The sequence below is a fragment of the Theropithecus gelada genome, chromosome 16, assembly GCF_003255815.1.
Source record: "Theropithecus gelada isolate Dixy chromosome 16, Tgel_1.0, whole genome shotgun sequence".
Lineage (NCBI taxonomy): Eukaryota > Metazoa > Chordata > Mammalia > Primates > Cercopithecidae > Theropithecus > Theropithecus gelada.
This window is the reverse complement of record NC_037684.1, coordinates 13,584,777-13,596,846: the sequence shown is the minus strand read 5'-3', so window position 1 is coordinate 13,596,846 and position 12,070 is coordinate 13,584,777. Positions and strand designations below refer to the sequence as shown.

Genomic DNA, 12,070 nt, shown 5'->3' with positions numbered 1-12,070 from the left:
TGGTCCAAGATGTTGGCCCTGAGCCCAGAAGCCCTCTGCTGCCCCTTTGTCCTCTCTCTGCTGAACACTTTGATTTAATTCCCCTAAATCCCTAGAGTCCATTAACCACTGCTGTCTCTATCCCCAGGTCCGCCTGCAGGCATCTTGCTAAGGCAAAAGTTGAGTACCTCTCATTCTAAACTTTGTCATTGAAATGTTTCAGGATTACAAAACGTTTATACCAGGTGTGGTGGCTCAGGCCTGTAATCCCAGCACTTTGGGAAGCCCAGGCAGGTGGATTACTTAAGGTCAGGAGTTTGAGACCAGCCTGGGCAACATAACGAAACCCCATCTCTACTAAAAAAATATAAAAATTAGCTGGACTTGGTGGCACACACCTGTAATCCCAGCTACTCAGGAGGCTGAGGCAGGAGAATCACCTATACCAGGGAGGTGGACATTGCAATGAGCAGAGATCACACCATTGCACTCCAACCTGGGCAACAGGGTGAGAATCCATCTCAAAAAAAAAAAAAGAGAGAGAGAGAGATTTAAGGAATCACAAATGTGTATGTACCCATCTTAGAAATAAAAGATCACCCATACAGTTGAAGCTTCCATAGCCTGTGCCTGCTCTTGTGTCATCTCCCTGCTATTCCAGAAGTAATTCCTTTCCTGAAATCAGGCATTATCATGACCGTCTCAGCCACTCTGTTCACTTAACCTGGGCTTCCCTTCTGTTAGAATGGTAGATGTGTTGAAGGTGGGAAAAGAATCAGTCTGGAGAATATGGACCAGGTTATCCTGGCCCTAACCCAAGTGTTCAGGGATGGGGACTCAGCCTATATTATAGAGATATCATTTTAGGAAGTGGAGAAAACATTCGATATGCCTCAGACCCATATTCTAGGAGGACCCTGGGAAGGCAGGCCAGGAAGAATTGGGACAGCGTATCTCTCAAGCTGGGTTTCTTTTTTTTTTTTTTTTTGAGACGGAGTCTGACTCTGTCGTCCAGGCTGGAGTGCAGTGGCCGGATCTCAGCTCACTGCAAGCTCCGCCTCCCGGGTTTACGCCATTCTCCTGCCTCAGCCTCCCGAGTAGCTGGGACTACAGGCTCCCGCCACCTCGCCCGGCTAGTTTTTTGTGTTTTTTAGTAGAGACGGGGTTTCACCGTGTTAGCCAGGATGGTCTCGATCTCCTGACCTCGTGATCCGCCCGTCTCGGCCTCCCAAAGTGCTGGGATTACAGGCTTGAGCCACCGCGCCCGGCTCAAGCTGGGTTTCTTTAGCCTAGCAAATGGTCTGTGTCTGGCAAGACCAGGAAATCAGTAATCAGATAAAAGGGTGGGCAAGAATGGGAAAGTCTTGCCAGAGAGGGTACCTCTGAGTCCAACATTTCTAGACTACAGGAACAGGACAATAAGAAATCAAAGTCCATTCACTCACTCAGTCATTCGTTCAGTCAGTCATTCAAGTCCATCCCTGCCTAGGTCACAAGCAATGTGCTAGACATGACAGGGGAGGACTATAAATAAGAACAAGAAATGATGCCTGCTCTTGAAACTCATAGATTAGAACACAAGAGAGACACACAAAAATATTACAATATAATATGGTAAGTTAGAAGATGGTGGGGGCTTCACAGGGCTCAGTGGAGCAGGCTGGGTCAGCATCCAACCTGCACAGTGGGTGTTTAAGAAATAATCCAGGGTGCAGCTTCTTAGGGAGGTAGCAGAAGGCTTGCTGGCACAGTGAAGCTCTAAGAGATGTTCTGGGACAAAGAAAAGGGATGAGGCAAAGAAAGTCAGAAATTCAAATTCAGCCAGGCTCACGCCTGTAATCCCAATACTTTGAGAAGCCAAGGTGGGAAGATTGCTTGAAGCCAGGAGATCCAGACCAGCCTGGGCAACACAGTGAAACTCCCATCTCTATAAAATTTTTTTTAAAAAATTAGTCATGTGTGGTGGTGCCCCTGTATATCCAGCTACCCGGGAGTGTGAGGCGGGAGGATTGATTGAGTTCAGGAGTTTAAGACTGCACTGAGCTATGATTGCATCACTGTACTCCAGCCTGGGCAACAGGGCAAGACTCTGCCCCTCCCCCTCATTTCCCCCCTCCAACACACACACAAAGGAAAGACTCGAATTCAATGGGTGAAGATGAATCAAGGAGCAGACAGATATTTGGAATAAAATAGGGGCTGGACAAACAGGACAAATATCATCATGTGCTTGTAGGTCCTCCTGTATCTACCATTGTAGATACCACCTTCCTGATACCACCACTTGGAACCCACAGACCATTCTAATCCCCATACTTCTCTGTACGTCTGTTTCTCTCTACTTCCCCAGACATTCTATTAATATTTGTGTCCTATTGAACCCCTGTCTGTTGGTGAATTCTCCTACTTCCTTAACTTCTTCACAGAGCTATCTAAAGTGGACACCTTTTTGGAGTGTCTTCCCAGCTCATCAGGACCGTCATAGCATCTTCTCACCCGTAATGATAGGGCTGTGGCTACCATTTTGTGCAAGTGTCCAAGATACCCAACTCCCTCAACCCACCACTCACTACTGGCCACAGATAGCTGGAGCTGGTTTCTGTTACATGCAGCCAGAGACCCTGCAAACTCCCTCACCTTCTAGCCTGAACTGAAACCTGGCTTTCCCCTGAGGTTACCACTTCCCCTGTACTTCTTTCGAGTAGAAGCTATTTATTCTTTCATGCCCCCAGTACAGGGAGGCACTAGCAACAACATTCTTCCAGTTCCCTAAGACCCTTCTAACAATTTCTCCCCTATGAAAAACCTCTGCCCCACTGAAGTCCATGACATCCAACTCGTCAACTTCTCTCCTTTCATCTCTGTCCTCCATCAACCATATTTCTTAAATACCTGTCTCACTTCTTCTTCCTGGGCAGAAGGGAGATTTTACTGACTTTGCGGGCCACCCACTCAATGACCCAGCTTCTTAGTTTCCTGACCTTTCATACTCAGCGTCTTCACTTCCAGTTCTCTTCAGTGGACTCCTATGGCCACACCCTGGACTTTGTCACTACCAGAACGGTTCCACCCTGCAAATCTTAAACTCTTTATCACTGTAACTATTCATCCAGCTCTCTCCCCTGACACCATCTGATGGGTTGAGGCCTCTACAAATTTTCTTTTCTTTTTTGAGACAGACTCTTATTCTTTTACCCATGCTGGGGTGCAGTGGCGTGATCATAGCTCACTGTAGCCTCAAACTCACGGGCTCAAGCATCCTTCTGCCTCAGCCTCCCAAGTAGCTGGTATTACACGTATAGCTAATTAAAATTTTTTCTTTTTTCTTTTTGTAGAGACGGGGTCTTGTCATGTTGTCTAGGCTGGTCTCAAACTCCTGGGATCAAGCAATCCTCTCCCCTTGGCATCCCAAAGTTCTGGGACTACAGTCCTGAGCCACTATGCCTGGCCGCCTTTTAGGTGTGTTCTCAGCCTGTTGAATAAACCATTCTACTTTTTACCTATCAGCATTTCCTTCCCTTTTATCCCTTAGCCATCACTGCAAACTTTCGGTACCCTTCCCAAGCTCCACACAATCAAATGAAACTGCGCTATTGTTCTCTTTATCAAGTAACTTAATTAATAATATTATTCAGCAAACATTTACTACACATCCACTATGTGCTGGGTACCATGGCTACAATGACACAGGTTTGCCAGTGAGGAGCTCACAGCTTAGGAAGGAGGCAGCTATGATAAGACCTAGAGTTGGGGCCGGGAGGTAGAAAGGGATGTTTCATGAAGAAGAAACAACATGAGCAAAACTCTAAGACAGAATTGAGTGTGGCTTGAGGAATTGAAACAAAAAGACCTGTATGGTTGGAGACAGATGCTAGATAGTGGAACAAGGTGAGGCTGAGTGAGGGGAGAGACAGAAGATCTGCATATTTGGAGGTGTGTTTTGCTATAAGAAAATCTGCATTTTGATTTTTTTTTTTTTTTGAGATGGAGTCTCACTCTGTTGTCCAGGCTGGAGTGCAGTGGTGCAATCATGGCTCACTGCAGCCTCGAACTCCTGGGCTCAAGCAATCCTCCCACCTCAGCCTCCTGAGTAGCTAGGACTACAGTTGCACACCACCACACCTTGTTAACTTCTTAATTTTTTTGTAGAGATGGGGTCTCGCTATATTGCCCAGACTGGCCTCAAGTGATCCTTCTGCCTTGGCCTCCCAAAGTGCTGGGATTATAGGCATGAGCCACCGCACCTGGCCACAGGATCCACTTTTTGAAACAATCACTGGCAAGGGATGACATACGAGGGATTTTTAGGGCAGTGAAACTATTCTGTATGATACTGCAATGGTGGATACATGTCATACATTTACTATACAACAGGAGAGTAAACCATAATGTAAGCTTTGGTTCATAATAACAGTCTTCGGTTAATAATAAGTATCAATATTGTTTATCAGTTGTAAGAAATGTACCACACTAATTCAAGATGCTAAGAATAGGGGGAAATGTGAGTGGCATAGAAAGTAGGTATAAAGGAACTCCCTGTACTATGTGCTCAGTTTTCTGTAAACCTATGAAACTCCTCTAAGAATAGAGTTCATTAATTAACAATAAAAAAATAGGCCGGGTGTGGCGGCTCACGCCTATAATCCCAGCACTTTGGGAGGCTGAGACAGGCGGATCATGAGGTCAGGAGATCAAGACCATCCTGGCTAACATGGTGAAACCCGTTCTCTACTAAAAATACAAAAAAATTAGCCGGGCGTGGTGGCGGGCGCCTGTAATCCCAGCTACTCGGGAGGCTGAGGCAGGAGAATGGTGTGAACCTGGAAGGCAGAGCTTGCAGTGAGCTGAGATCCGGCCACTGCACTCCAGCCTGGGTGACACAGCGAGACTCTGTCTCAAAAAAATAAAATAAGTAAGTAAATAAATAAATAAGGCTGTAGAGGGAAGACCATCAGCTGCTGTGAGAAAAGTAAATTGCAGGCAGTGGAAATGTGGACAGACCATTAGAACACTGTCCCAGAAGCCCCGGCAAGAGAAGATGATAGTGAGCCCAGTTCTGAAGAAAAAGAAGTGGATAGAAGGCAGTATTGACAAGACTTGGTGATAGACTGCATGTGGGCAGGGGTCAAGGGCCACTGAGGCTTCTGGCTTGCCCAACTCCATGATTAAATGATACCATTCATCAGTCATTGTCCTAGGACAACTTTATCAACACCCTCGCTACATGCTGACGACCTGTTGAACACATGGATTCTCAGCATGTGTGTAAATGTGATGCTTACACAAAAGACATTTCAGCTCTGACCATGATCGTTTCCTGCCAGATCTCATTTAAAAAGGAGGTCATCCCACGAGTCTTATTCATGTTTCAACCATTAATTGAAGTAGGCAAGGTTTGTTAGTTTCTCTGGGACTTGGTATTTATACTAGTAACATGAGAAAGCTGAACCAGACAGCCCCTAAGGATCTTACAAAGAGGGGATGGGGGATGCCAGTGGTCTCTAGCAGCTAGAGGTCTTCCAAACACTGAAATATCTTTCATGCTTGTCTTTCCTCAACCCCTGGGCTCTCATAATGAAGGATAATACATCCAATTTGCTGGTCCATGTTTTGTTCTTGGCAGATCTGTAGTTCTGGATTCCCGCTTCGGCGTTCCAGGACTGTGACTGGGTCTGCATAAACCACAATAACCCCAAGTAACTTTGTTGTACTTCTTTCCAAGTACTTCTTTCCAAGTCAGCTTTGGGACACACCACCTGATAGTCTCAGAGAAAACTTAGTTCTCTGTGTGTTTCTATTTCAAAATGAAGGCTATCTTCAGACAACAGAACAAATGTGCCAATATTTTCTTTCCAAAAGCAGAGTACACAAACTCCCAGGAGCTGCCAGCCCTTTAGTCAATCTGCCTCTTAGAAAATGCTGTTACTGTGTCCGGGCGTGGTGGTTCACGCCTGTAATCCCAGCACTTTGGGAGACCAAGGTGGGTGGATCACCTGAGGTCAGGAGTTCGAAACCAGCCTGGCCAACATGGTGAAACCCTGTCTCTACTAAAAATACAAAAAAATTAGCCAGGTGTGGTGGCGCATACCTGTAATCCCAGCTGCTTGGGAGGCTGAGGCAGGAGAATTCCTTGAACCTGGGAGGCAGAGGTTGCAGTGAGCTGAGATCACACTGTTGCACTCCAGCCTGGGCAACAAGAGTGAAACTCTGTCTCAAAAAAAGAAAAAAAAAGAAAAGAAAAGAAAAATGCTGTTACTATTCAACACTCCTGGAGCCTTACCACCTTTCCAGCCACAGCAGTGACATGACACAGAACCTATAGCTAACTGAGCCATGCCAACTTTGTTGCCAACCCACAGTCAACAGTGTAAGGGGCCGCCTTTCAATCTGACCTTCTGTACATAAACTCCTAACTGTGGGTTCCAGCAGGAGAACTCAAGGTCATGTGCTATAGTTGTGCCATGATGCCTTTGTATGGCTTGTCTAAAATGCCATGGCGTCTCTAAAATTCTTCGTTGAAAACTGCCTAAGGCTTAGCCTGGCATGGTGGCCTATACCTGTAGTCCTAGCTACTTGAGAGGCTGAAGTGGGAGGATTGCTTGGGTCCAGGAGGTGGAGGTTACAGTGAGCTATGATCATGCCACTGCACTCCAGCCTGGGCAACAGAGAGATCCTGTCTCAAAAAAAAAAAATAGTTAATTAAAATCAATGTTTTGTTTTGTTTTGTTTTTTTGAGACAGAGTTTTGCTCTTGTTGCCCAGGCTGGAGTGCAGTGGTGCAACTCGGCTCACTGCAACCTCAGCCTCCCGGGTTCAAGCGATTCTCTTGCCTTAGCCTCCTGAGTAGCTGGGATTACAGGCGCCTGCCACCACACCCAGCTAATTTTTTTATTTTTAGTAGAGACAGAGTTTCCTCATATTGGTTAGGCTGGTCTCGAACTACCGACCTCAGGTGATCTGCCTGCCTCAGCCTCCCAAAGTGCTGGGATTACAGGTGTGAGCTACTGTGCCCAGCCTAATTCAATTTTTTTGTAAAGAAAATTGCTTAAGATAAACATGACAACCTGGAGTCTGGCATAAGAGTCAGTGCTGTGTTGAAACATATACACTTGGGCCCAGACCAAGGACGGTCCCAGAGAATCCCTGAGAAGCAAACCGCATGAAAACTAAAACTGATTTAATCCTAACTGGGTCTATGATACTTTCCTGCAAGGAAAGTGGCCCAGTTTCCCTAAGCCTCACTCTGGCCATCATTTGAGTGATAAACACAGCCCTGTGCTCTACGCAAAACCAACCCTGCTCTCTGCCCTGCTCCCTGCTTCGAGTTCCTGAATCAAACAAGTGCCCTCTAACTTTCTCTTTCACAATGAGAAAGTTCTGTATGGATGAAGTCCTTCTACATTTAGATGATAGCTCTGGAATATAAAATTTATCCCCCTGTGGTAAACATGTCAATTCTGTATAATGTCTGTTAGGCTGTAATTTCTTCCTTCTAAGGGTAGCTTATTAATTTGAATTAAACTACTGGTTGCTGGCCAGCCAATATATTAATTGTCCTTGGTCAAATGCCAATCTGTAGTTTCATTAGCTGTATCTGGATTTTGCAGGGAGGGAAAGGTCACATGATATTAAACAGGATGGTCAGTTCGTTGCTGCTGCTCCTAAAGGCAGCCAGTTCACGGAGCATCCAGCGGCACATCCTAAGGCTTTGTTTGAGCAAATGAGCTGAGTCCCTCGGAATGCAACTGCAACACTTTTGTATTTATTTGATTGTTGTCTCTCTGACTAGATAATCAAGTGCATGGGGGCACATTATAGGTGCACCATAGGTATTTTTCAAATTAGCAAATAAATGCATGAATAGAGTTGAAAGGCTATGGGGTCAAGAGAAGCTGGAGAAGTCAAGAGAGGACTTGAATGAATCAAAGGTTTGGCTAAAGTCAGGTTATGAGTAAGCCTAGTTATGAGTAAGCAGAACCTATGATGCAGAAAAGACACAGATGAGATGGTATGAACGCCAGTCTGTTGTGAGCACAGAATGTGGCAGACACAAAGGGAGTGTCTGAGTCATATAAGAGTAAAGATTCACAAAATCCCGTGGCTAAGGTCTTGGAACTGCCTTGAATCTGTAGCCACCTTCTTAGTCCTTTCTTCCTGACCCTGATTGCTCAGGCTTTCCTGGGTTTCCATGAATATGTGCCTTTGCAATCAATCATTTATTACTAAAGGTAACTTGAATGAATTGCCATTTCCTGGGAGTCTCAGTTTTAGGCACCCCTAGGCACAGCACATGAGGCCTGAGGAATCCAATTATTATACATTCCATGAAGCACATTATCCCTTTCTGTGGCTAGAATCGTGGCCAGCTCATGAGATGGCCCGACATGTTTGAATTCAGTGTGCAGACACAGCTTAGGCTCAACCTAGAACCCCTGCCATGCATACCTTATTTTATCACCACACATTTTAAGAAAATGCTCTTATTACTCTTAAGCAAGGGCAAATAAGTTTGATTGGCCAAATCTGTATTTTCAAATTGAACATAATAAATTTAAAAAAACATTATTTTTGAATAATACTTAAGAGGAGTTAGGAAGATAGATCATTTTTTATGAAATCATCATCCACACATATTGCTTGGTTATGAGTCATCTAGTCATACTGTCAATTACCCTCGTGGTCTTGAGTCCTTTTCAGTGCCTGTATATGTTAGCTTTCTATTGCTGCTAAAACAAATTGTCACAAATTCAGTGGCCTAAATAAAACAAATATATTATCTTGGTGTTCGATAGGTTAGAAGTCCGACACAAACCTCACTGGGCTAAGATCAAGATATTAGCAAGGTTTCATTCCTTTGCAGAAGCTCTAGAGAACCTGTTCCCTGGAATTTTTTTTTTTTTTTTTTTGAGGTGAAGTCTCGCTCTTGTCCTTCAGGCTGGAGTGCGACAGCACAGTCTCGGCTCACTGCAACCTCTGCTTCCCAGGTTCAAGCGATTCTCCTGCCTTGGCCCCCCTGAGTAGCTGGGATTACAAGCACCTGCCACCATGCCTGGCTAATTTTTGTATTTTTTTTTTAAGTAGAGATGGGGTTTCACCATGTTAGCCAGGCTGGTCTAGAACTCCTGACCTCAGGTGATCCACCTGCCTTGGCCCTCCAAAGTGCTGGAATTACAGGCATGAGCCATTGCACCTGGCTGACTTTTTTTATTTTTTGAAGAAATGGGGTTTCTCGCTGTCACTCAGTCTGAAGTGCAGCGGGACAATCATAGCTCACTGCAAACTGGAACTCCTGGGCTCAAGTAACTCTCCCCCTCAGCCTCCCCAGTAGCTAGGGCTACAGGCACACCATGCTTATTTTTACAGAGACAGGGTCTTCCTATGTTGCCCAGGCTGGTCTTGAGCTCCTGGGTTCAAGCGATTCTCCTATCTGGGCCTCCCAAAGCACTGGGATTTCTGGCACAAACCACCGAACCCAGTCGGTTCCCAGCCTTTTCTAGCTCCTACAGGATACTTTCATTGCTTGGCTCATGGTTCCTTTCTGTTTTCAAAAGAAGCAGCAGTGAGTCCTTTTCACATACGTATCTCTTTTGACCCTTCTCCAGTCGCATCTCCCTCTGACTGACCTCAGCTGGGAAAGGTTCAGTGCTTTTCAGGGCTCATTGGTTAGGTTGGGCCCACCCAGGAAACCCCATGTCAAGGTCCTTAACCCTAATCACATCTGCAAAGTCCCTTTTGCCAAGTAAGGTAATATATTCATGGCCGGGCGCGGTGGCTCAAGCCTGTAATCCCAGCACTTTGGGAGGCCGAGATGGGCGGATCACAAGGTCAGGAGATTGAGACCATCCTGGCTAACCCGGTGAAACCCCGTCTCTACTAAAAAATACAAAAAACTAGCCAGGCGAGGTGGCGGGTGCCTGTAGTCCCAGCTACTCAGGAGGCTGAGGCAGGAGAATGGCGTGAACCTGGGAGGCGGAGCTTGCAGTGAGCTGAGATCCAGCCACTGCACTCCAGCCTGGACGACAGAGCGAGACTCTGTCTCAAAAAAAATAAAAAAAAAGGTAATATATTCACAGGCTCCAGAGATTAGATCATGGCCATTTTGAGGGAGCAATTACTCTTTCTACCATGCCGTAATTACAAATTTCTCTATGTTCTTATGAGAGCACCTAGGATCAAGATAGCAGCCAAGTATGTCCAAAAAGTCCAGGTAGGTTGCTGGATGGAGGGAACCTCACAATAAGAAATAAGATACAGCTGTTTCTGTCTTTTTTTTTTTTTTTTTTTTTTCTGAGACGGAGTCTCACTCTGTCACCCAGACTGGAGTGCAGTGGTATGATTGCGGTTCACTGCAACCTCTGCCTCCCAGGTTCAAGCAATTTTCCTGCCTCAGCCTCCCGAGTAGCTGGGACTACAAGTCCATGCCACCATTCCTGGCTAATTTTGTGTATTTTTAGTAGAGAAGTGGTTTTGCCAGGTTGGCCAGGCTGGTCTTCAACTCTGACCTCAGGTGATCTGCCCACTTCAGCCTCACTCCCAAAGTGCTGGGATTACAGGCGTGAGCCACTGCGCCCAACCAAGATACAGCTCTTTCAATCAAGGATCAGCAGAAAGAAAAGAGTAAGACCACTTACTGAGTGCTCTTAGCTTCAATGTGTCAGGAATGGTGAGATGGATCTCATTTAACCTTCATAACAACTCTTTGCAATAGATATTCTCTGCATTTTTCTAGTGAGGAGACCAAGACTCAGACAGGTTAAATAATTTGTACAAGTCGGTGCACAGTGGCTCGCGCCTGTAATCCCAGCACTTCGGGAGGCCAAAGCTGGTGGATTATCTGAGCCCAGAAGTTTGAGATCAGCCTGGGTAACATGGCAAAACCTCATCTTTTCCAAAAAATACAAAAAGTTAGTCTAGCATGGTGGTGTGCGCCTGTGGTCCCAGCTACTCAGGAGGCTGAGGTGGGAGGATGGCTTGAGGTGGGAGGATGGCTTGAGCCAGGGAGCCCAAGGCTGCAGTGAGCTGAGATCACGCCACTGCCCTCCAGTCTGGGTGACAGAGGGAAACCCTGTCTCAAAAGTAAATTAAAAAAATATACATTTGGCATTGCACATCTAAAAGGAAAACTTGAGCCCAGGACAGAATGTTTCATCTACTTCCCTGTTTGGACTATAACCAGGAAGACTGCTAGATACACTAAATTATTTTTTCAGAAAGTGACCATGGATAATCCTACTGTTTTGTTAACTGGGAAGGCTATGGACCTGAGGACTGCCCATGGGGGATTTACTGATCAGATCCATGCTCCAATCAAGACCTCTCCTTCTATCAATGACATCTGGGTGAACCTGGATCCAAGAAGCCTGTGAAGACGGTCTTGAAATATTTTTCCTGAGAACCTTGTAATGTCTCAGCCCCACTCCTATCCGTCCAATCACTGTTACCTGCGAGATTGTAGACCGGGCTCACTAGGACACATTCTCACCAGGTGAGAGAAATAAATAGCTATTGAAGCTGAGAGAGGATATTGCTTCTGCACTGCGAGCTCTCCTCCTCTCCTGGCTCTGGGTACCTTTCTGCTGTCCCTCCAATTCTACCTCTCCTTCCACATTTTCTGTGACCCTCTCTCAAGCCAACTGTTTGACGGATCAATAGCTCTGCTCCCTGCAGACTGTTTGCATGTACTTTGGTCATACTATCTTGTTCTGCCCTCTGATATTTATTTACTCCCGCTTTCTGTTGATTAATTGGCCTTTGTCTTATTGCTGCTCAAACCCTTGCATTTCTTGTTGCGGCCTTGTGCTCTCAGACCCTCGGCCTGCTGCCACGTTCAACATAACTACCATCTCTTTCTAGAATTCTAAATAGGCAGATCCAACATATACTACTTGGAACTAGCTTCCCTTAGGGCCTACGACAATCCAAAGCCATTTATTGAGATCAGCAATACTCTAGGACTGTGACTTTCTTTTTATTATTTCAATTTCTTGATATTTATGCCTTTTATTGTGAAATGCAATTTTGGTGTTAAATTTATTTTCTTTTTTTTTTTTTTTTTTTTTTTTTTTTTTTTTTTTTATTTTCTTTTTTTAAAA

General features: G+C 45.4%; 1 pseudogene; it reads left to right on the top strand.

The window, feature by feature from the left end:
* The window catches only part of LOC112609296, a 156,142-nt pseudogene extending 144,798 nt beyond the window's left edge, over window positions 1-11,344 (top strand).
* The last annotated feature ends 726 nt before the right edge of the window (window positions 11,345-12,070 follow it).